The sequence below is a fragment of the Pristis pectinata genome, chromosome 1 (genome assembly GCF_009764475.1).
Source record: "Pristis pectinata isolate sPriPec2 chromosome 1, sPriPec2.1.pri, whole genome shotgun sequence".
Classification (NCBI taxonomy): Eukaryota; Metazoa; Chordata; class Chondrichthyes; order Rhinopristiformes; family Pristidae; genus Pristis; species Pristis pectinata.
Genome location: NC_067405.1, coordinates 128,924,658 through 128,950,831, shown reverse-complemented (window position 1 = coordinate 128,950,831; position 26,174 = coordinate 128,924,658). Strand labels below are relative to the sequence as shown.

Genomic DNA, 26,174 nt, shown 5'->3' with positions numbered 1-26,174 from the left:
ATGAATCTGCCATCACCACAGTAAACTCTTTTAGGATGCAGGTCATTAGATCCAGAGCATTTTTAACAGTTTTTAATCCTCTAATTTCTCCAATTGCTTTAAGTTTTCAATCTCATTGGAACCCTGTTTGCCCAATATTGCTGGTAAATTTACTGTTTTCTCTACAATAAGGACAGACACAAGATATTTGTTTAAAGTGTTAACCATTTCCTTAATTCACTTTGCAATTTCTCCTCTCTGGGATCCCATAATTATGTTTGCTAATAATGTAGTTGTTGAATCTCCTACATGGTTTTGCTTTTGTTTATCACTATAATGCCATTTTCAATCTCTCTCTCCTTTTTTGGTTGTTCAATCATTTGTTGAGTCCTTCAAAATCTTTAAGTTTATTCATCCTCTTGATAACATTATGAGCCTCTTAACGTTAGGTTCCCAATGGACAAATCACCTTTCCTACAGGTTTTGTTTTGCTCAATGGAAGGTCATTGAGAATTGTGAAATATTTATTTAAATGTTTGCCATTGTTCATTTACAGGGAACTCCCTTGATCTATTTTCCCCAATGCACCTTGACCAACTTGCAAGCTCATACCTGAATAAATGGCAAAACAGTTTTATTTCCATTTATGTTTTGTCTGTTTGCATATCAACATCGTTCCATCTCATTCTGATCAATTTCTTCCAGAGAATCCCTAACATTGAGATCATTAATTCAATCTATATCATAACACAAGGCAAAGTCCTATTCCCCAGTTGGTTGTGTGTGTCCTGGAAACTCCCAAATACATTCTGTGAACTACCTTTACAGTTTGATTTGCCCAGTCTACATGAAAAATATAGTTCCATGTCCCACCAACCCACCCCCCCCCAGCTTATTTATATTACCTTTGCTACAAGCTCTTTACAAAGATTAATCAAAATTATTACACATGTGATCAATGTATCTATTGGTCTATGTAGTACTCCACCCTGTATATTTTTGTCCCTCGTTGTTGGTAATTTTACCCCATAATGATTTTGCTCCCTCTATGTCAAGATTATTTCTCCCCACTGCCCTTGCATCATCATTTATCAGGTCTGACAAATCTGTGCCATGTGCTGCTCCTAACGTATCTTCTGCTTTGTGCTACTAAACCAGGATAAATTTCCAGGAATTTGTCCCTTCCAATCATGCTCTGCTTATCATTACCCAAAGTGCTTCTTTACTCCATTACCTTGACCTTCCATTCCAATAGTGATAACTTTACTCTTATGCAAGTCCTCACCCTACCTTTTTTGTAAAAATAAGTATAGCTTAGACCCCTATCCACAGCACATATTATCGAATTTCCTCAGACACTGGTACCAATCTGGTGTATGTGGAGCTCATCCCAATTGAATTGCTCTCTCCCCAGTATTGGTTCCAGGGCCCTGGGAATTGAATCCACCACCCCCCGCGCCCCCCCCCCCCCCCCCCCGCCACCGCAGCACCCTTCAAGCCATTGATTCAACTTTCTGATTAGTTCCACTCTATTAATGCGTGTGTGGCTCAGATAACAATCCAGATATTAGACCCTTGAGGTTCTATATTTTAATTTTGATTCCGATTGCTCAATTTTTTTTTTAAGCAGAATGTTATTCTCTTCTTCCAATGTACTGTACTGAATTGTCAAACTTTGAACATAATCTTTCTGTAATAAACATTATACAACTGTTCAGAATGACAGACCTCATCCCACCTTTTTATAAACCCTTGCATTATTTGAGTTGTTTTTCCATTTTCTAGAATTTATTTTAAAAATAAGTTTCAATGGACTTTACTTTCAATTTAGAAAGTTAACTTTGCTATTTTTAATCTAATTGTATGATTTGCAAATGAACTATTGTGGATACAGTAGAGTTCTTTTACTAAAAGATGGTTGAAATTTGAAATATTTCTAGAAATTCTTTTTCACACACATATTTTTACAATTGACTTTCAAAACAGATGCAGTCCAGTGTAAAAAAGGCTTTAGTTTATTAACTAAAATACATACAGGTGTAAAATTTTGTAAAGCTAAAACCATATTCTAGTTGTTTCTATTTAATGAAGAACCAATGATTTTCTGTGGTAATTGGTTAATAATATTCAGTATTGGTTTAACCCTAACCCGGAACTTCCCCAGGTTACTACTTTCTTTTATGTTTATGAATTATATGGATATTACATTGTCGTTTAGTTACATATTCCAAATGCAAAAGCAAGAATGTACATAGACTGAATGTAGGAATGATCAGCATGATATTGGCTCAGGACTAACTCCCTGACTGCATTCTTCCAAATCGTTTTCAAAGCCTTTAGAAGCATGTAAGAATAACATGACAGAGTGGAAAAAAAATCATTAGTGCATACCTTTCTTGTATATTCTGCAACAGCAAAAAAAACTTTGTGAAGATTATCAGACAAACATTGCTTACATCAACATTTACTAGTGTTACTAGTGTAGTCAGCAATTGGTTTTGATGCACTGTGGCCATATTAAATACAGAGCAAAGTTTGTGAACGTTGAGAAAACTCCTTCTGGAATCTAAATCATTTTAGCATCCTTGTGCCACCTAACCACTACTCAGTCTTTCCTTGGAGATACTCATACTGCACTCGGGAAGATTCTGTCACAGGAAGTACTATAAACTTGAGGCTTAGTTTCCTACTTTTGCAGTGGTTCAGTACCAGTGAATCTGTGGGTCAATGGAAGAATGCAGAAGGGTGTACCAGCAGCAGCACCAGACTTACAACACAGCACTACGTTCAAACAAAACAAGCATAGTATGCAGTATACAGAATTAAGCAATCTCACAACCAGCAGATCAGATCAAAGCTCTGCAGCCCTGCTACATCTGGTTGTAAACAGTGGTGAACAATTAAACAGACAGCAGGAGTTGAAGGCTACAAGATCATTACCCCACTCAGTGGTGATAGGTCCCAGCATGCAAGTGCTGAGGATAATGATGAAGCATTCACAAGTCAGAACTGTTGAGTGGATGATCCATCTCAGTGTTGTCCTGAGATTCCTGCCTTCACAAAAGCCAGTCTTCCAAGAATTTGATTTATTCTGTGGGATATCAGAAAACGGATGTAAGCACTGGATACAAGAAAGGCTGTGTAACCAAACAAAATTCCTATTGTAATGTTGAAGATCTATGTTTTATAACCAGCCACACCTCTAACCAAGCTATTCCAATATAGTTATGACATTGGTATCTACCCAACAAGGTGGAAAATTGCTTAGGTATCTCCTGTTCTCAAAAAACAGACAAATCAAATTCAGCCAATTACTCTCAATCATGAGCAGAGTAATGGAAGAAGTCATCCATAGTGCTATCAAGCAACATCTACTCTCCAATAACATGCCTGCAGATGCCGAGTTTGGTATCACTGAGACCACCCACTGATCAGACCTCATCACCGTATTGGTCCAAATATGGAACAAAGAGCCAAATTCCAGAAAGGTGATGCGAGAGTGACTGCCCTTGATATTAGGCAGCATTTGACCAATTATGGCAGCAAGGACCCCTGATAAAATTGAGATCAATGATAAAAGGGAAAACAATCCAATGCTGGAGTTATACCTTGCACGAAGAAAAATGTCTGTGGTTGTGGGAAGTCAATCATCCCAAACCAAGGACATCACTACATGAGTTCCTCAGAACAGCATCCTAGGCCCGACATCTCAAGGTATTTCATCAATGACCTTTCTTTCAAAAGTGGAGATGTCTCTACAAGATCAGAGGATGTCTAATTCCATTTGCAACTCCTCAGCAAAAGCAGCCCATGCCTGCAAGCAGAAATGTTCAGGTATAGGCTGATAAATGGCAGGTGACATTCACGTCACAAAAGTCCTAATGATCATCTCCTACCAGAAAGAGCCTAACTACATGCCCTCAGTATTCAATGACATTGCCAAGTCCAGCACTACCAAGATCCTGGAGATCATCATTGACCAGAAATTCAACTGGACTGTGGACCGGTCTCATAAGTACTGTGGCAGGTGAAAAGCTGGGCATCCTGTGCTTAGTAACTCACCTCCGGACATCACAAAGCGTTCCACCATCTACAAGGTGCAAGTAAGGAGCATGATGGAATACTCTCTACTTCCCTGGATGAATGTAGCTTCAACAACACTCAAGAAGTTTATCAACATTCAGGACTAGACAACTTGTACTGACGGGTATCCAATCTACCAATGTCAACCTTCAATCCCTCCACCATGGTGCAGCATGACTACAATGTGTACCGCCATTAAAATACACCGTAGTTGTTTATTTTGACTACCCTGACAGCAGAAAGAATAAGGGCAGCAGGTGAATGGGGACACCACCATCTGCAGGTTCCCCTTCAAATCACACACCAGCCTACCTTGAAAGTATGTCCCACCCAACAACACTGTGAGAGTACCTTCACTTGAAGGATTTTAACAGTTCAAAAAGGCAGTTTAACATCACCTACTTAAGTGCAATTAGTGCTGGGCAATAAATGCACCAACCACATTCTGAAAAAAAGAAAAGATCAATAAGTAATTACTCTCTGCTCTTTTCAGTGTTGAAAGGGATCCTTCAATCAAGTTCTCCATTTTGAGATAATGCTTTCATTCATTACGAAAGGTCTTCCCCTTCACAATGAAGTATCAATTAGGTGTAAACATTGAGATATAATTTGCTGTTAAAATACTGGTGAGACTAATGATACTCATTGTTATTCACCAGAAATGCAAGTGCGGGTCAGATATTTGGTGTTAATCAGAGTTACTTTCCAGTTCCATAGCTTCATCATTAGTTTTGCCAAAATGGCATCTCTTGTGTTCCCGGCTGTTGAAGTGCACTACAGATGTGGTTGTCTGCCACATACCACTGAAAGTTTAGTCTTGCTTTATCTCTTTGTTCATTGCACTGATAATTCCACAATCCTTCTATCTGACCAGTTAAGGATAAACACAGACACTGTTCCATCTACTCATGGTCTAGAGGTCCTGTTGCACTCAAACAGGATTATCCACTCTGACTTTCAATAGTTCTTGCTTGTGTGCAAACAAGTCAAACAAGCAGCACACGTATTGTTTGACCCCTTGCTCGAGCAAATTATGTCCCTTCTAATTTACAACTATAGCTTCTGCATGTCTGCCTCCATTTTTAGGTTATGGATATTCAAAAACACAAGAGACCAAATAATTATCTCCATGAGTTAGCATTTGAGTATTTCCCGCTTTCCAAGAAATGAAGCTACGTTTTCACAGCCTGGATTACTTGTTTTACATGAATTAGGTTGAATTATAATTAGACAACATCTTCCAAGGAAGACAGTCACAATATTGGTTGCAATAAATACTAATTATATCCACCATACAATAACCACATATACTGTACACCTTCAAGTACTAGGGGACATGCATTTAGGGTGAGAGAAGGAAAGTTTAAAGGAAATGTGTGGGGGTAGTGCTTTTTTTTAAAAAAGTACAGTGATCCGGTGTTTGGAACAGGCTGCCAGGGGTAGTGGTGGAGGCAGATACAATAATGGCATTTAAGAGGCTTTAAGATAGGTACATGAATATGCAGGGTATGGAAGGATCCAGGCAGAAAAGATCTAATTTAATTTGGCATCATGTTCAGTGCAGATATCTTGGGCTGAAGGGCCTGTTCCAATGTGGTACTGTTCTATGTTCTAGATACAAGATTAGAAATATTACAAGTCCACTGCATATTGGACTTTGAAATATGATCAATTCCTATGTTATAATGATCTGATGATACCAAATTGTCTATAACGTTTAGAAACCAATGGCAGTACACAGTTCTTTAGTATGTGATAGATTTCTCTTGATTGTTTATAATACTTATCTAGAGAGGACACAAGGGTAGGAGTGATGATGCAATAGCATTGCAATATACTGTAGGTACTACAGTGTACTTCACTAGGAGTTACTGCATTCTGACTTCTAACTGATCCTTCACACAATCCATTTCCAGTATTAGATTTGATTCCAGAAAGTGATTGGGTAACACAACTAGTCGAGCTGCTAATTCACAGCTCCAGCAGTCCGGGTTCATTCCTGACCTCAGGTGCTGTCTGTGTGGCATTTGCATGTTCTCCCAGTGACTGCATGGGTTTCCTCTGGGTGCTCCACTTTCTGCCTACATCCCAAAGATGTGCAGGTTGGTAGGTTAATTGGCTATCGTAAACTGTCCGTGGAATCTGAAGGAGGGAGGAGTTAATGGGAACATGCAGAGAAAAATAAAATAGAATTAGTATAGGATTAGAGTAAACAGGCACTTGATAGTCACCTCTCAAACAGTGGGCCCAAGGGCCTCTTTTTGTGTTGTAGGATTCTTTGACAAACTTGCATCTAAATCTGAAAAAAATTAAATAGACTGCTTTTCACATGAATCTGAACAAAAACAATCCTTTACTGGCTTGGAAAAATAGCAGTCCACAAAATTTTATGACGTGAAAAGAAAAATGGCAATTATAGAGGTTTTTAACAAAACATTTATTTATGAAATGGCTGCCCTAATGCAATAGCTCATGTGGTGCTAGATTAATAATTCACAGTTGGCTCTGACAGATTTGAAAATGGCCAAATTAAACTTTCATTGTTTTTTTTCTGGGTTACAGCACCACACATTTCATTTATTACCCTCTCCTTTGTTATTAGGCCTCCCTTCACTGGGAGATCAGCTGTGTAACCTAGTCTGGGACTTCTGCCAGTACCTTAGTTGAGCACAGAACTCAATGAGGTTGACCTAATGTGATTATCCCTTGTGTTTCTTCCCTCATTCCATAGAAAAGCAATTGATGTGTTAATAGTCTGTGCTCTACAGTAGAACAACTGAGACTGTCAACTAAGCATTGCAAGGCCATGGAGTGCTCATTGCTTCAACAAACTACCCAATCAACTAACTATACAAACTATACCTTGACTATTACTGTCCCCATGCAGAGAAATGAATGGGGCTAAAATTAAGTTTTCACAGGTCAATTGAATTTGCATTGCCCTCTTTATCATAACAGCTAATTACAGGTATATCTTATGATTCACACTTACCAAAAACAGAAGGTGACACTGGCTGGATCAAAGAAAAAGAAGTCCGGTGGGAAAGATCAGATGACCCCACTAGACATTTCTCCCATCACCAATTGCAATCCAAGTCAAGTCAAGTTTATTGTCATGTGCACCGTTCTCAACTCCACATGTCCTCCATTCTCAACTCCACTCAAATGAGAGTAAAGATGAAAGTCTACTTCATAATCATCAGATATATCCATTTAACATTGACAGGTGTCATTTCAGGATTTCAGAAAATTACTCACTGCTGCACAAAATGTTTACTTTTTTCCCCCCATTCAATACACACTGTAATATTGCAGTCATTGGGAACATTTGGTATGATTTATTTACTGCTAATTGACACGTTTCACGTCTAATGTTTTACACAGAAATACTCCACAAAGCATTGAACCAAGCAAGGTCCCAATTAGTTGCCAAAGTGGCTATGGTTACATAAATCTCATCTACTAGGTCAAAAGTTAGTTCTTCCTGAAGAGCAAGGCTGCACAATGTATAAACACTCCTCGTGACTTATGCAGGCAATAACTACAAAATTCCCCTTCCCATCTCAAACTACCCAGGCACCAGCAGCACTACTTCAATATGTCAATTCCCCAGACCATCACTTGGCACCTGCAAGCCTGCTGTGTTTTATCCTCTTCCTGTGCAGACTGTCTTCTTTGGTAGTCTTGTCTCCTAGAATCCAAACAGATTCCACACACATTCCACTCTATGCCTGAAAATAAAAACAATCTTCTGTATTCACTTGAAAAATCCACAAGAGGGCAATTCAAAGAACCATGAAAATTAATGAAAACTATTAGAGGAATTTCATAATGCTCTTATCAAATAAAACTTACTACAGATATCTTAAAGCTATTGTTTTAATTAAGAAAGCTTTCGCTGATCTGTAAATCTTAGAGCTGCTTGGATAAGTGATTTTCTTCCTTAAATATCTACATCCAGTGTGGAGTTCCACTGGATGCATCTCCGTGCACCATCAGCAGGTTTTATGAATGTAGCTGCAGTGAATCTTTAGCCCACCATGCTGTTCCTACTTGGGACTCTGAACAGTCCAGTATTGGAGGCACAGCTGAATTGGCAAGGGCGATCAGCTGTGAGGAAAGGTCAGGATTTACACATTAGTGCAGGAGTCCAAACCTTTTTGAACTTATGTCAGCATTTTCACATGGAAGTGATAGGATTTCTCAGGAAAATCCTGGCCAGTTAAAGGTTTTGATGAATAATGTTGAATAATAAGGAAATGAGAGAAACAAATCAATACAATGACTGAACCTCATTCATGTAATACAGGTAGTTTTGTTAAAAAAACAGTAGTCAGTTTATGATCTAATTCCCATTCATATCTTCACTCTTGTCCTAGGCATCAGGGTGCTTGGTTACAAATGATTCTTTGAATGCTGTTTGAAAGTTATAATAAATGCTTTGCAGTCAATGGGTTCAGTTCTTAAAATATATTAAATGAATTTGTTTAAAAGTTTTACATAGCTTTTTGGAAAAATAGCTTAATGTGAATTGCTGGATCTGCTTTGAATTTTTATCCTCTCCCAGCATCTCAACATTTAGATCATTGTGGAGTTCTCGCTTTCCCCACCTGCATTAGAAAGCATTTCCTTAACCATGAACTTCTGTGAAAGAACGATTCAGGCAATAAAACAGACTGGACTTTGAAATAGGAAATTCCCTGTCAACTACATAATAAGATTACTATAGCCACAAGGCTTTTGAAGTCAAATGCCACATCAGAAAAGGTAGATTAAAGCAGCATTGTCACCGAATTGCTGTGATGTACAAAAGTGATGCTTTGCATAAGAATAATTTACCCACAAAGAAAAGCCAGGAGGAATAATGGATCAAGATAAACTGCAGCAGTATTTTTTATTGCGATGTCATTATAAATAGTACTGTTTTCATTTGCCAGGCCTTAAAATGGGCAGCTCAAATACTCATGAGATATTAGATCCAGCTGTTCCTTTTAGCAATAAATATCTAATATTAACTGCTGCACATATAATCACTTGTGTTAGTAGAATTTGCAACAGTAAACTTATCCAGCAATATATTCGCTGTGACATAAAAACTTAAAAGTATACCCACAATATGTGCATTTGAAATTGTAATCTAAAATGTATTGCAAACACAACCGATATTGAGAACTAATGCATGAATGTAAATACTTAAGGTTCAGAAATATGCCTTTAGTACATTTACAATGTGTGCAAAAGAAATATCTTTATAAAAATAAACTTTGGTGGCAGAGTTAAATTTTAATTAAAGATTGAACTTATTGTTGTCATCTTTTCAGACATAGCTTTTATGATGTATCCTAGTAAATATATGTTGCTGCATAATGTTTTCAATGCTGACCCAATGTATTGTACAATAGTCTATTTATAACATATTCCAGCAATTTTATCCTTGATTAAATTGAAGATGGTAAAAAATTTTAAACATTTGTAATACCATGACACAAACACCTTGATACTTTTGATTAAAAAGCGAAAATAACATCAAACCACCAGAACATGTGGATACACATGAAAGATTAGAATGGCAATGATAAAGTAACGTATGCTTTAATCAACATATTAAATTTGTTGTTTATTCATTCCTCATCTGTCTGCCATTGCAAGCTCATATTATGTAATGGATTGAGAAAGAAAGAGACATGCAGGGTACAAGAACATATGGTGTTGCACATTTAATTCTATTGCCTACAAACTGGGTTGCACCAATTTCTGACACATTGGGTTGGATTGGATGGGCTCCAGTCTGCATTTCACACTAGCTCTGCTAAATGTTTGTGGCATGCTGCCCCTCCACGAGGTACAGTGATCTGCAAGTGGTGACTTGGTTACAAATGGTAGGATCTAAAGCCCCACCCATTGTGCACCTGATGCCTTTCTGAGAGCTCATGCTACCAGAAGGCCCCATCACTGTTTCCATGTCTATGATCAGAAATGTCTTAAATAATTCCAAAAATGCAACTGATTTAAAATTTTAACATGATAAAATCACTTGAAAATTAGACTCTACAATTAAAAACAAAAATATATTGAAATAAATCTAACCAAAACTTTTCTTTTGAATGAAGGCTACATTCATTTGAATGGGGTGATATCAGATGCAAGAACTAGGCTGATACAAGGCTAAGACTTCAGATACAAAATGTGTCTGGTTCCTCAGTTCAACAACCAAATGGATATCCCAGATGTAATAGCGAGACTAGTAGCAGAAGAATTAGTTCCTATTGCAGTTTCCTCAAAAAAATAATCGTAAAATTGGCCAAAATCCAGTATGAAACAACTTTAGACTGGTTTACACCCTGAAACAGACATTAAAATGTCACTTGCATGATTCTAGGTAGGACCTCACTCAATTTAGCATAGTTCTTGACAATTTGCTGCACAGCAATTAGTGAAGGCCTTCAGCCCTTAAAAGGTACACACCCAAAGGGAATCACACAACAACTAGCTGCCACAGAGACTGCAGGGTAGAGAGAGATAATCAAAGTTTTAAGTTTAAGAGAAGGGGAAGGTAGAAAGAACAGAAGGACTCTCTGCGATAGGGTTCTGACCAAATTCATCAAGGCAGCAATTACTTCCAAAAAAAACAGCAGTTGAAACAAAATGATAGAATCAAAGTTGTCGCTACATCCATGAAAAAGGGAGCATTTACATTGAAATAGTTAAATTCAATACCTTAGTATTAAGTCCCAGGGGTTGTAATATGCTTAGTTAGAAATGAGGTGTTGTTCCTCAAGCTTACATTAGGCATTGTTGGAGCAATGTGGGTGGCTGAAGATGGGGGTCAGAGTAGATATGGGGTGGAAACCAAATTGACAGTGCAAGGTTGCCCTTGCAAACTGAACAGATTATGAGAGGCATAGATAGGTTAAATAGTCAGTCTCTTCCCCAAAGTGGAAATATCAAATACTAGAGGCAATAGTTTTAAAGGTGAGAGGGGAACGTTTAAGGGAGATACACGAGGCAAGTTTTTTTTGTTACGCAGTGGTAGGTGCCTAGAAAGTGCTGCTGGGACCAGAGTAGGGACGTGCGGGATGGGGGGGTGGGGGTGGACATGAGGGTGGAAGCAAATATGATAGTGATGTTTAAGAGACATTTAGACAGGCAGATGAACAGGCAGGGAATGGAGGGATATGGATAGTGAACAAGCAGATTAACATTGGATTAGATTAATTTGGCATCATGTCAGCACAGGCATCATGGGCTAAAGGGCCTGTTCCGTACTGTTCTATGTTTGTAAAACAGTCACTCGATCTGTGTTTGGGTTCTCCATTGTAAAGGGGACCAGACTGTGAGCACCAAATGATGGACAAAGGATTGGAAGATGTGCAAGTTAATCGCCACTTCATCTGGAAGGACTATTTGGGTTCCTGGATGGTGGGAAGGAAAGAGGTGAAAGAGCAGGTGTTGCGAGTGGCGTGAGCAGTGAAGTGGTTGGTGGAGATAGAAGAGTGGACCAGAACATTGCAAAGGGAATAGTCTCTTTGGAATGCTGAAAGGGAAGGGGGAGATGTGTATGGTGGTGGAATCCCATTGGAGGTGGCAGAAATCTTGAGGGATTATCCATTAAATGTGGAGGTCGAAGGCAAGGATAATTTTCAAGAAACTCAACACCATCCAAGACAAAGCAGCCCACTTGATTGACACCCCATCAACCGCATTCATTCCCTTTACCACAAATATACAGTGACACTGCAGTTGCTCACCCAGACAGTACCTCCCAAACACACGACTTCTAATAGTATCAATTTCACATTCTCCTCCACACTATCCTGACGTGGCAATATAATCACTGGGACTAAATCCTGAAACTCCCTACTCAACAGCACTGTAAAAGTAATTGCACCGAAATGACTCACCATCATCCTCTTAAGGGTAATTAGAGATGGGCAATAAATGCTGGCAATGCCCAGATGCCAGAAACAGCATAAGTGAAATGGAAACTCAATGAAGTTTCCACATCTGCCTGGCATGTACTGCAGGGTGCCCTTGAACAGATGCAAGAAATGAAATCTCATCAAGGGAAATGGTGTTTTGCCACTACTATCCTAGTACTTACATGGCTCTTGTTTTATCTGTGCTCAGCTACTGTGATTAGAGAGCCTTAGAAGTAAAACCTTAGACAGAGTGCCCCTAGGCTCCCTTGGATTCATCCTTCTGAGCAGTGCTGGCCACTGAAAATAACCGATGGTGCGGGCCCTTGAAAATCTCACCATCAGAAAATTCTTCTCGTGATCCACAACAAGCTGCACATTGAGGGAGTAGAAACCTTTCCAGTTCATAAAAAGGTCTGGGTTATTAAGAGGAGCCCTTAAGGGCACATGAATGCAGTGAATTGAAAATTTTTAAAAACTGCAGATACTGGAAATCTGAAAACAGTTCTTAATATTAGATTCAAGCTTGGGGAACAGCATCTCATCTTTCATCTGGGCACATTGCAGCCTTCGAGGCTCAATGTCAAATTCAACAAATTCAGGTAACTTGCTCATTCTGTTTGTGTCAGACTGGCCAGTTCTGCTACAAGGTTATGCATTTGTCACGTTAACTCAGTTTTGCTCTGTCCACTGACACTGGAAATGCACAGCATTATGTGCTGTACATTTCCAGCATTCTCTGTTTGGTTACAGTTCTTATCTGCTTTTCACTGGATTACCTTTCTCCGTTTGTTCTCTCTCTTTCTCTCTCTAACAGTCATCAATGATCTATCAACCAGGCAACTCCATACACAGCAGAATCACCTGGACAATCCAAGGCTTTCCCTATTAGGGAGATTACCTTCATCCACTCCACTCCTCCTCCACCCCCAACTTTCCTACAGCTTAAAACCAACGTGAATGGTATTTGCCCTGGAACATTAACGGTTCTACATCTGATTGGATATAGTTCTTCTCTTTGTTAATACCCGTTTCACCTCTTATTATCACATCCTTCCAACATTCGAGGCAGGCCAAAGGTAGCAGTTTATTTAAGGAAGTTAACACCAGTGTATAATGGCAACTTCCTAAGTTTCAAATTTGCTAGAGGTGTATGGTATTCTTCACCTACTGACCAGAAGGTTACAGATTGCTAAGCCTTAGTAAACTGAATAGAATGTTTTTATTAATAATCAACTAGTCTGCAGTCAATTCTGAAGCTGTCCAGACAGTTCTCCCAGTATCAGCAGAGTGACCCATTTACTTGTAAGAGTGAGAAAGAGTGACCTTGTGCTCCTGGTCTTAGGGGGTTGACGACTTCAGACAGAGATCAGGTGAAATTTCTTCTCTCAGAGGGCCATGGATCAGTGGAATTCTCTGCCGCAGTGAACAGTGGAGACGGTCACTGCACATATTCAAGAGAGATCAACAGACACAAACTACAAGGGAGTCAATGGGTATGGGCAGAGAGCAGGAAAGTGGTTTTGATGCCAAGGTTGGATCAGCCATCATCTTTATTGAAAGGCAGAGCAGGCTCGAGGGAAGAACTAGCCTACTCCCACTCCTAATGTTCTTTTTTTTAAACTTAGTCTTTTCCTCCTAAATTTTAAATTGTTGCAATATTGGAATATAACATATGCAACAGTCATATTAAGTTATAACTACACCTCCTCCCCTCACCTTCTTATTCTGGCTTCTGTCCTCTCCCTTTCTAGTCCTGATGAAGAGTCTCAGCACGAAATGGTGACTATTTCCCTCCAAAGATGCTGCCTGACCTGCTGAGTTCCTCCAGCACTTTTTGTGCATTGCTCCATATTCCAGCATCTGCAGAATTTCTTGTGTTTCTGTACTGGTACAGGTGAACAGATTTAGGTTTACATCAACATCTTGCACCTTCCTATTGGATGGAGAACATTACAGCTTATTTACCACTTTCTAAGTAATATAGTGTAGAAATGTTGGACCAAATTCTCTTCCCAGCAGTGAATATATAGTAGCAACAATCGTTATACATGGACTTGGCCACACATTTTCTCTGATGTTACACCTGAACTGACTCTTTACGAAGAATGTCAGAATACTGCACTACACATCATATTGGATCCATGTGAAAGGGCAAACAACTTTGTATATATTTAGCCAATCAAACTAAAAATAATTGCACCAACAGCAAGTTGTCTGAGGAGGAATATTTAGTTCAATGTCAAATCAACAAAAGGCTGCTAAATAAGAAGGAAAGAAAAACCAAATGAAAATAGAAGGGAAAGGAATACAGAAAGTAATTATTTTTTTAAAATCTGCAATAATTAAAATTTGAAGCAATGAAATGGTATTCTTTATAAAAGTTAACTTTCAATGTCAGAGTGATCCTTTGGCAGATTTAAAGATTTAGCACATCATTAAGTATTTTCTCATGCTGAAATGGACATGTCCTAAGCTTTTTGAAACATAGGAAGAGGAGTACCCTTGTTCTGTCATTCAATAAGATTAAGGCTGACCCATGAGCAAATTCCATTTTCTGGCAAGTTAATGTTTATCACATGAACTGCACAACTTCTTGCTGTTCCAAGCTTTTCAATGCCAAGTTTTCCAGCATCAAATCATCACAGTAAAGCTTCAAGAGAAGGGCATTTTTGACAGTGACATCATTAACTGAATGTTTGCAGTTGGTGCATGTTGCTGTCCAATTTACCCTTTAATAATGTTTAACACATCCAAGTAAATATGTTTGATTAATGTGTAAAAGCCTGCAATATGTTTTCTTTGAATAGATTAATGAAGTTGAATATCCTTCAAGTCTCCCCAGGGTTTCCCTCATCATTGATTGGCATCTTCAGTATGACTAAATAATAAGTAAAAGACCTCTGAAGCAGTACAATGAAACCTCAGAGCCATTGGCAGGGAAGAGATTATAATGTCTTGTGACAAGTGATCTTCAGACAGTGTTTTAAGCAGAAATTTGAGATATTACCCAAGGACAACTTTGTTCTCATGGAAGGCGAAATAGGATTGGTTATTAATTAGCTTATACTTCACTGATCCATCCTTATAAGAGTAATGCCACTAAGATGGCACTTTGCCAGATGATGGGTTTCAGCTCATAGAATTTCATTGAAAGTAAAGATGCATATAATTATGTAACAATAACTTAAGGCCTTGTGTCAGAGCCAGAAGGAAAATAAATTTTTATGCCATTAATCAATGTTCTTCCATTGATTATTTATGAATATCTGGATTAACAGTGCTACTGGAAATGTCTTGTACGTTATGCAAAATACCAGATTATAATGTAATAAATGATCCTCAGAAACATTTTGGTAGGTATGCCAAAATTCTTACTGGGATTGAGATCCAATTGACATGATGTTGATTTGGGACCTCGGTAGAATATTATTCATGGTCTTTAAATGAATTGTGCTGTAAAGTACTAGAGTAAATAACCTACTCTTCATATACTTGTTCCTAATGGTAGTGCAAAAGACCATAAAGTTATTCTTCACATGATTCTCACCCGTCAACTACTCCCTAGGGTACTAAAACACATGTTGAAAAATTAATTAAGTTACTTTTTGAATTTGTTAGATAGATTCCTAGTTGCCATTATTAGACTCTTAGATAGCTTCAGGGATTCTCTGAACTTCCCTAAAAAGAAAAATAACTTGCCCTGAAGAAGTTAGTACATTAGAGCATCCAACCTAAACTGAATAAAGAACATTTCTAAATGTATAATTTTATGTTTCTATTCAGGGAACAGAAAGAAGACATGTAATCATGCCACAGGAAGAGATAAATGGGGCATTCATGTCGTTAAACACTAAATGAATGGGAAAGATTAACAGTGCCTTATGCATCAGGATATGTTGGTATCCAGAAAATTTTTCATTGAAAGGGCATACATGGACACCGCATTATAGGAGGAATGAGTGGGTGTCAGAGATGCTTCAGAAAGTGTTCTTGGGATCAGTTACAAGGATAGATTAGAGAGGCTGGGACAATTTTATTCTTAAAAAGAGAAGACTGAGGGGAGATTTAATAAGTTTATAAAATAATGTAGAGACTGGACAGAGTAGGCAGTGGAAGGTTGTTCCTTTTAGTGGGAGGGACAGAAAATAAAGGTTTCCTTTTTTTTTAAAAAAACATTAAAATACCATCTTTACAGGTCATCAACACATCGTGCAACATAAATGAGAAAAAAGTATTCATTATTAACTGGAGGCAACTTTAATCCACTCCCATGTGCAGGAAAATGGTATTAGAGAACTGAAAAATCGCTGCTCAGTTCTTTCTCCTCTAACATGGTTACATTTCTCGGCCTTTATGTTTTGAAGGTTTGAGAAATTGGGGTAAGTGGATAGCTCTGTAAAGCAGCTCTGGTAAGAAAGGGTAAATAACTTCCTGCTGTGCTTACAATTTTATTACTCTTCACCTCAACGAATACTGACCTTTAGAAAATTATGTGCCAGTTTTCCAGCACATTGATAAAATCTGGAAGCAAGTGTGCTGATTGGTTTACAGCATAAGCTCCTATGTCACTTCATATTTTAATGAAAATTATAACCTTTACCATTTCAGTTTTCATTGACTCTAGTGTCAAATGAGCCACACACATTAAAATATACAGAGGTTTGCCACTGAGCAGAGTAATTAGCTCTTTTGGAAATGTGTTTGCTGGCTGTGTGGTGAATATTTAAACTATTATCATCACAGCTGTATCCTGCATTCAACATTAGTAGAATTTTAGGAGCGTTGCCACACCATTTTCTTTCAAGCATTCATAATTTAGATCAAACAACAGTTAAGAATCAAACTGATTTCTTTTATTACCTACTTTGATTTAGGTGGGTACTGATAGTCAAAATAGCAGGAAGGCTATTCAATGTCTTTGATAAATCCCTCAACTGCAGGAGAGATCAGTGACAATTTACAGTTCAAACACTTCATAGGTTTCCAACCTTATAAGGTTGTTGTGAAGCTGCTGGGAAATCATTTTGTTCTAATACACTTTTAGGTTCTTGTCCAATGTGACACCAGTTTTCCTGGAACACAGAACAACATGAAGTGTAAATAATTGAAAGGTTTATTGCCTAACCTCAATAACAAGTACTCAGGGGTATGTACAGGAATTGAAATATGGCCACATTAGGAAGGACACATTGAATACACTCACCTTATACACTTATATGTGCATCCTTAACATATTAATTATTATGAGGAGAAGTGCTGTAATATACATTCAGGTCCTCAAAGTACAAGGAGCTACTTTCTTGCTAATATATTGTCAGAATTTCATTTTGTTATTAAAAAATACAAAAGAAAATATAGTGAAAGGATCTAGTGTGTATTCAATGAAACAAAATAGAATTTCAAATAAAATAGTTTGTTATAATAGAGTGCCTCAAGGCATTGTAAGTTGTAATGCATCAGTATGAATGTCAAAAAAATTATTAAAGAATGAGATTAAGTCCTGAAGAAACAATGTTTCATAATAGCTCACAGAAAAAAAGCACCCTATTATTGATATTAAACTTCTTGTTATTCATAACTTCCTAACACCATATCAATGCAAGGAAATTATAATGGGCCATGCCTTGCAGGGAAATGTCAGCAAATCTGTGCAAAAGTGCAGGCATTTCTCAGAGTGTTTTAAGATTCCCATGCTAACTCCAAAATCCTTACCTTCTTGACCATTTATTCCCAGTGATTTTCCAAGTGAGCCTCAACATTGGACTCCATGTGGAGCACAAAATTGCTACAACTCCCCAGCAGGTTAAACTTGGTGCAGAAACAGATGCTCCATTTATATAGATGGGGATGAACAGCTGAGAGAGAGAGCAAGTATCAGTTAACTTATTTGTTTGATTAATTCTTTAGTTAAGTGTTTCAATTATTTAGACATGTTCTGTGTTTTAGTTTGTTTCTTAAAATTTTCATTGACTGATTTTAATGCCTTTGTTTTTATTGTTTTTGAATATTTATGAAATTACAAAACAATCAAAGTTACCAGCAGAGTTGACAGCCATCTTAGTCGGGGAGATCAGCTTAGTCAACTGTCAAAGTTTGTGCAGCTGTTTCATAGACAAGGCTTGTCTTTCTGTCAGATGAAGGGACTCACATTGATAAGGGCTGACAACCACATAGGGTTGGGACAGCTGGGGAGTATAAATAGACCATTGGAAATCCACAAAATACAAGTTCATACACAGTTCATTAGCAAGCATGGGTGCCTTTTCCATGAGGAATGTTCTTGTCCAGTAATAGGAATTCACTGCACAAGCTAAAGACTCAAGCTGCAGTTGGATAGAGATAATGAGAAAGATTACCAACAGCTAGGATGCAAAATGAACACAAGTGATCAGCCTTTCTCTTTGTGCCCTGAATAATGTCTATTGGAAAAGAAGATCAGACAACAATCACCACCGCTTCATTTTCACTTCTGGCAAATTTACATCCTTCAACTTAGCCTTGCACACAGCACTGCTGAAAATATTACATCCACATTCCACTATGAGTGAACTATTCAACCTCGACATTGCATGACACTATCTGATGCACTTACCTCTCTCTTGCAGGAGAGGCTGGGGTCCAACCAGAGGAAGAGGGGCTATTCACTAAAGGAAAGGCACATCTGCATCCCCCCACACCAGGGTGGTAGCTGGCCATTTTTGGAACTTCAAGCACTGATGTCATGACCAGCAGTTGGCATGAAAGCATTGAAGAGGGTAGTATCCTCAAGACCTAAACTTCCTTCTCATATCCACACATATCATGTCACAATCTCTTCTGACTTACAAATTAGAAAGGGAGTAAGCATCAATCTTACATTCACTGTCCCTCCTGGCCAGTACATCCCTATAACCTTAACCTTGTATCTTGGGTAACTCTACCCAGGAATTGCAACCTAGCTAGACTCTGGAGCAGGAAGAGTATGATGATGAAGGTTTTCTCTCAATGGATTTCATGCATGCACACACCACCTTAGGTGTTAATACTGCATGTAATTTATGAGATTGCATAGAGGTAGGATTTGCCTGTAGAGAGATACTAAGGGCAAGTGGCCTGCCTTGCTCTACAGCTGAAGATACTGAGGGCAATTGGTCAGCCTTCCTCTACAGTTGAGGAAGGCTGACCAATTGTACAGGCATCTGAGTTATCCTGGCTCCTGCTCTGGCTCCAGAGCAGGAGCCAGGATAACTCAGATGCCTGTACACCAGAGAGCAGGGTTGCACATGACTTATGCTGCAGGGAATGCTGATGAAGGCCAATGGGCAACTGTAGAGGAAGGCTGACCAATTGGCACAATTAAACTCTTAGTGCATTGGAAGTCCTGTGTTTAATATCAAGGAGCAGGGAACAGTTCATCACCAATTCACCACATCCTTATCTGCACAACTCAGCAAAGCTTGATGGCCAAAGTCATCATCTCCATTGCAACACAATCAGTAGATACCCCCTATATTAATGATCCACTAGAAACGTCCTGTTGCTGCTTTAGTGTGAATTAAAGTGTGCAAAAGGGTTTAGAGTGCCAGTCCTCCAATAGATTTGGAGAACTCTCCAGGCTCCTCCCAAAGAGAGCAGCAGTAACACAACCCTGCTTATGATGACAGTATTCATGATCCTACCACTGGCACCACCAGTGCCTTGCCATTGACTTTGAACAACTCAGGCCACACTGCTACCACCTGTGCAGAGAACACTGCAGTCCAATGCCAAGCCCTCTAAACCCAAAGTTCTTGGGTTTTTGTCCCAGGTCATCAGCAGTCTCCTCCACTGGAAGTTACTGCCCTTTCACCAGTCATTCTACAGCCATGCAGGCAACACCATGTGGGGAACCTGAAAATGCAAAGTGACATGCATGATAGCATTAAGGGAATCCTTAAGTGTGATTAGTGTACATTATATGCTTTAATTTATAACTTTGGTTTGAGATATTTATTTTCTGGTGGTTTTACATTTGTTAATAGATGCTGTGATGGTCAAGTCTGAAACTATTTGAGAATGCAGAATTAGAATTGCAGTATGGCACTCGTATTAGAACATCGAACAATACAGCACAGAACAGGCCCTTTGGCCCAATGTTGTGCCGACATAGCTATTCCCTCCTACCTACAGAATGCCCATATCCCTCTATTTTCCTCTCATTCATGTGCCCATCCAAGCCCCTCTTAAAAGACCCCAATTAATTTGCCTCCACAACCCTATCAGGCAATGCATTCCAGGCATCCACCGCTCTCTCAGTAAAAAAATGTACCCCTCACGTCTGTTCGCCACAGTTAGCCTAGTCACAAGGGGAAGGTTACCTCCTCTTCTTCCTCCTTTCTACCTAGTCTATGGGCTAGTAAAGGTTCTGCAGCTTGAAGCAACCCCCACAACTCTTAATAGTCATCAATGCTTAGCATTCACAGCTCCCAGAGCAGTCCATACAACAGGAGAAAGCTTCAATTTTCCAATTGTGCTATGTTGTGTGGAAGCAAGCTTGTAATTGTGGACATGATGCAGATGTATGTGTGGTTTACATGAAGTGTTATCAGCAGATAGCCCATACTGATCTTTTATTTGTCACGTAGTCTCAAATGTTGATGACACAGCAGATTGTCACTCAAGGAAGGCATGTTAACTATTGCCAGGATGCTGTTTTGACCTATATCATGAGCTGCCAATGCCCCACACATCAGTCAAACACTGGGGCAGCAGAACCCTTTCCATGACAGAGCTGGTATGTGGCACTTGCAAAGCAATATGCTTGCAGTCAATAGAACCCTGCACCACAGTGCCTGCAGTCTTGGTGAAGGCACAAGTTCTCTCTATCTGCTGGTCATTGTCCAGAGTAACTTAAATGGTATTCTCTCCACCCTCAAGCAGAGAATCTTACTGACCTCTCTTATTGTACAGTGGATAACAAACTGCAAGAAGGTACAACAATCTCCGGCTCCTGCCTGGAAATATTCAGCAGGCAAAAGATATCTTGGCAAATGTCAATGAAACTTTTTGAGCTCATATACAGAGCAAATGGCAGATCTCACTGAAGACATCCTTATACAAGCACAGACATCAAGGGGAGGGAAACTGCACCCTGATCTCCCTTGGGTAGACATGGCCTTTCTCCTTCATCCTATTCTAACAGCTCCTCTTCCTCTGCATGACCCCTGCTTACTCACAGAAATGCTGCATTCCAAAAGGAATGTCAGCTGATGCACTGAGGTCCATGAGCAACAGGTTTGTACAGAAGCCTCAAAATCAACAGCACCTATCACAGCACTCTGACTTCTGAAGCAATTAGAAAAAGCAGCGATCACCCATACAGCCCATACAGTATATCAACAGAAAGAAGAAATCAAACAACAACCAACCTGTGGTCAAGGACACCTTTAAATAGTGCTGGCTGACAGATCCACACTGCTGTTAACAATTGTCCAGCTGTCAAAGTTAAGGGAATACATAACTAATGCTCTGAGGTCCAAAATGGCAGTTTCAGCAACTATTACCTACATGCACATCCCTTTACTAATATGGTGACTGGCACAGTTCATCACAGAAGAGTGTGTATGAAATTCATATGGTATTTTACTCCTAAAAATATGAGCTACGACATCCAAGACAACAGGTGTTTCTATTTAACCCAATTTCAATCCAACTATTTCCTAATGCAAATATTTAAATGAGCTTTTACGTACTTAGATAGATATAGATATAAATATTTATTTATTAGTCACATGTACAGGGAAACAGAAACGTGTCTTTTTGCGAACAGGGAATGGTGCAATGGTCTGATCATTTAATGGAGCTCAAAATCTCCTTCAGGGAAAATGACCAATTTTTTTTTTGGTTTAATAATCTCTCCTTATGAATAACAAATATAAATTCTGTGTCATGAGTTTCATAGCAGAAGGACAGCTTTCCTCAGCCAGTGTCTGGGAATGTAAGTAAGTGCTTGGCCAGGGCCAGGGCCCTGGAATCTGAGTAGATGCTGTCTATCTTTGATGGGAGTGCACTTGACTCCAACCCACAGCGACCTCTTCAGTCCAAGCTTGCTGCCATGCCAATTAAAGGGTAACAAGGCCCTGGGAGAAAACAGTATCTCTGCTGAGGTTCTGAAATTTACAGGTGAAGAGGTCCAGTCACAAATCTACAATCTAATGGTCCACATCTGGGAAGAGGAGAATATATCAGAGGGCCTCAAATATGCTGTGCTGATGACTATCCACAAAAAAGGAGATAAGTCCAGTTGTGGTAAATACAGAGGGGTCTCCCTGCTCCCCAAAAGGGAAGTCATCACCAGATCCTCCTCAGCCACCTTCTCCTAGTGGGCAAATAAAAGCTGCCCAAATCACAGGGTGGATCTTGTCCATCAATCCTTGGGATCTTCATCATGAGCAAACTCCTAGAAAAATACAAGGAGCAACACCAGCCACTATGCATGGCTTTTTTCAATCTCACCAAAGCCATTGACTCTATCAGTCAGGAGGGATTGAGGAACACCCTCCTCAAATTCAGCTGCCCACAGAAATTCGTCTTCATTTTATGTTTGCTTCATGATGGCATGCAACTGATGATGCTGACCAACATGAAGATTGTGTCATTCTCCCAACTTGGGGCAATGGTGCAACTCACTTCCAATAAACGTCACACAGAAGTGGAGGTAATACTCAGAATTAATGAAAATCTGATCCACCTACAGTGACTACACTCCAGAACCACGATCACCTAAAGCTCTGTGGTCGAGCTGCAGATGATGGTTTCATTTTCACATGCTCAGAAGCTGAGCTCCAAACCATCATTGACTCATAAGATAAAATAAGATATTTTTATTAGTCACATGTACATCGAAACACACAGTGAAATGCATCTTTGCGTAGAATGTTCTGGGGGCAGCCTGCAAGTGTCGCCACACTTCTGGCACCAACATAGTGTGCCCACAACTTCCTAACCCATAAGTCTTTGGAATGTGGGAGGAAACCAGAGCACCCAGAGGAAACCCATGCAGTCATGGGGAGAATGTACAAACTCCTTACAGACAGCGGCTGGAATTGAACCCGGGTCAAATGTACAAGAAGATGGGCCATGGACTCAACATTTGCAAGAAAAAATCCTCTACCTGCTTCACTATGTTGCCCTCCAACAATAAAGGTCCATAGGGAGAACCTGGAAAAAGTGGACCACTTCTCATATCACAGGAGCCACCTCTCAGCAAAGGCAGACATCGATGATGAAATTCAGCAGCATCTTCAATGCGCTGGCACAACCATTGGTTGGTTGAGGGAAAGGGTGTGTGAAGATCAAGACCTCAGACCTGCCTGACACAAAACTCAAGGTCTAATGGGAGTAGTAATCCCTACCCTCCTATATGCTTCTGAGACCTGGACCATCTACAGCAAGAACCTCAAGATACCACCAACCCTGTCTCTGTAAAATCCTCCAAATTCACTGGAAGGTTAAGTGAATCAACATTAGGGTCTTCTCCCAGGCCAATAACGCCAGCATTGAAGCCCTAATTACATTCAGTCAGCTAGGTTAGGCAGGCCAGGTCATTTGAGTGACTGACATCAGAATCCTGAAACAGACGTTCTGACTGGGAAGAGATAGCAGGCAGACACATGAAAAGGTTCAAGATATGTCCTTGAAAAATGCAGCATCCCCATTGATTTCTGGAAACGTGGCCCATAACTGCTCATAGTGGTGGAGGACATTTCAGGATGATATTGAGAACCTCAAGGCCATGCATCATGAGCATACAGAGACCCTCCCTAAGCAACAAAAGGAGCACATCCACCTCACAGACTACCTGTCTGCCACTCAATCAAGCACCTCCTGCCCTATCCATGGAAAACTTTGCTGGGCCCACACAGGTCCTCATAGGCCACTTCAGAACTCATAAAACTGGAGTGGAAGTGAGGCATCCTTGACCCTAAGGGACTGCCCAAGAAGAAGATGTTCATTATTGGATGGAATGGGTTATCCCTTGTTAATTATTCAACCTTTTGAAAGTGCTGCAGATTTTTCACCTGCAGTATAACAAGATGGTAATTTGACACATATTTGCAATACATTGCATTTATTATTTTTCCGTTACACTGCCAGGCATTAACCTTCTCTGATAAAGCCTTCTTGCACAGGTAAAAACTAATCTGTATAATTAAATGCCTTTTCTTTTAAAAAAACATTCACTGTAAAGCAGTTCTGTAGCAGTCTGATTTACTTATTCTACGCTCAGTATTGGGAGAGGTTCACGGATAACTGAAGTTATCTAGGGCCAAAAACCAAACTGCTGAAGGAATTCAGCAGGTCAGGAAGCATCTGTGGAGGGAAGTGGACAGTCAATGTTTCGGGTTCATCGGGACTCAGTGGAAATCACAGAGGAGGAGCAGTAAGAGAGCATCTCATAGAACTCACACTGAAGAGAGGAGGGAAGCTTTTTCAAAGTGGGCATACCTTGAAGAGACTTTGCAAAGGAGTAGTAACATGGAGACAAAAAAGACTGCAGATTGTGGAATCTGGAGTAAAAATCAAACTGCTGGGGGATCTCATCAGGTCAGCCAGCATCCGTGGAGGGAAATGGATAGTCGACGTTTCGGGTCCAGGCCCTTCATTGGATTCCAGTTGTTTTTTGCTCCAGGTTCCAGCATCTGCAGTCTCTTGTGTATCCATTTATCTAGGGCCAGGTTTTTTGAAAATTATTCATGGGAGAAAAACAATCAGATTAAATAAATCAGTTCATTTCAATTAAACTAGACATCATCCTTCTAATACATTTAACAAATGGCCTCTGCCTCTGCTCTGGATGTGTATGTTTCAGAGGTTCAATCACAGATTATGTTACCAAAACACCATGTGCTTTTCTGTAGAGGCAACCCACCTGCAGCTTGAGGGTTTCCATTTGTGACCTTATTTGGATAATTGGCTGGTTATAGCTTTGTTCAAAAAGGTCAGTGTGAACTGTTTAGGTTACATCCTTTAAATCACAGCATATAAAGCCCTTGGAAAATCTAAAAAGATTCAGATGGAACATTCCCAGATTATTATCTTAATAGAAACCAAATTCAAATCATAGTCACTGTGCCAGAGGAGCATTTGTAATACAGGACATACCGCCAAAATCAGATCATGAGGAATTTTGAGATCCTGTAAACTTGACTGTTTAATGGAAAGCGAGGGTGGTGATGTATATCTTTTACTAAGCACCTTTCCTTTAAATATAAAGCAAGTTTGAAAGCTGTATGCTTAACAATACAGAGTGGTTTATTCCAAAAACATCATTCAGTTGCCAAACATAGCTAGGGATGTTACTATATCACAATTTGAACACATTTTGTATTTGGAAAGCATCAGTTTTAATCAGGCAACACAGTGGGCCAGAATATCCAATCTACCCTTCGGGCAATACTAAACTACTTTTCAAGTTAGAAGGTGATGGGGCTGATCAGTGAGATGGTTGCGTTCGATGGACTGCTCGCCAATGAAGCCGGTTCCCCTCTGGTGAAGCCGTTCTCTCACCATAACACTGGGAGTGAGGAAGCTCCTGGTCTTTGCATCAGTGGACCACCTCCACTGGCAGGAATCCAAGCTCTGCCGAGAGTTTTCTGTGCACCTGGATTACTGAGTGGGAGGAGGCCTCTGCCTGAGCGAGTTCCTGAGAAGGAACAGGGTCCCAGGTTGGCTGGATGCGGAATCTATACTACAAGACCTGTTATAAATGTCATGTCTTGTATGTTTATGTTTCCACTTGTGGATAACATAAATGAACCCACCCAATGTCTATTAACCCATGTGAAACCCATAAAAATCTGCATAGCCTGTGTTTACTGTAGTTATACGTTTCCATGGATATAGAGCTCATAGAGTCATAGAATTATACAACAGGGAAAAAGGCCATTTGGCCCAACTTGTCCATGCTGACCAAGTTGCCTAACTGCACTAGACCCATTTGCCTGCATTTAGAGAGGGTGCAGAGGAGACTTACCAGGATGCTGCCTGGATTGGAGAGCATGTCCTATGAGGATGGGTTGAGTGAGCTAGGGCTTTTCACTTTGGAGCGAGGAGGATGAGAGGTGACTTGATAGAGGTGTACAAGATGAAAAGAGGCATAGATCAAGTGGACAGTCAGAGACTTTTTCCCAGGGCGAAAATGGCTAAAACGAGGGGGCATCATTTTAAGGTGAT

General features: G+C 39.7%; 1 protein-coding gene across 2 annotated transcripts in view; it reads left to right on the top strand.

Moving 5' to 3' along the window:
• prima1 (proline rich membrane anchor 1) overlaps positions 1–26,174 on the top strand; it is a 113,867-nt gene that overhangs the window by 53,396 nt on the left and 34,297 nt on the right. The gene's annotated exons all lie outside the window — the stretch shown is intronic.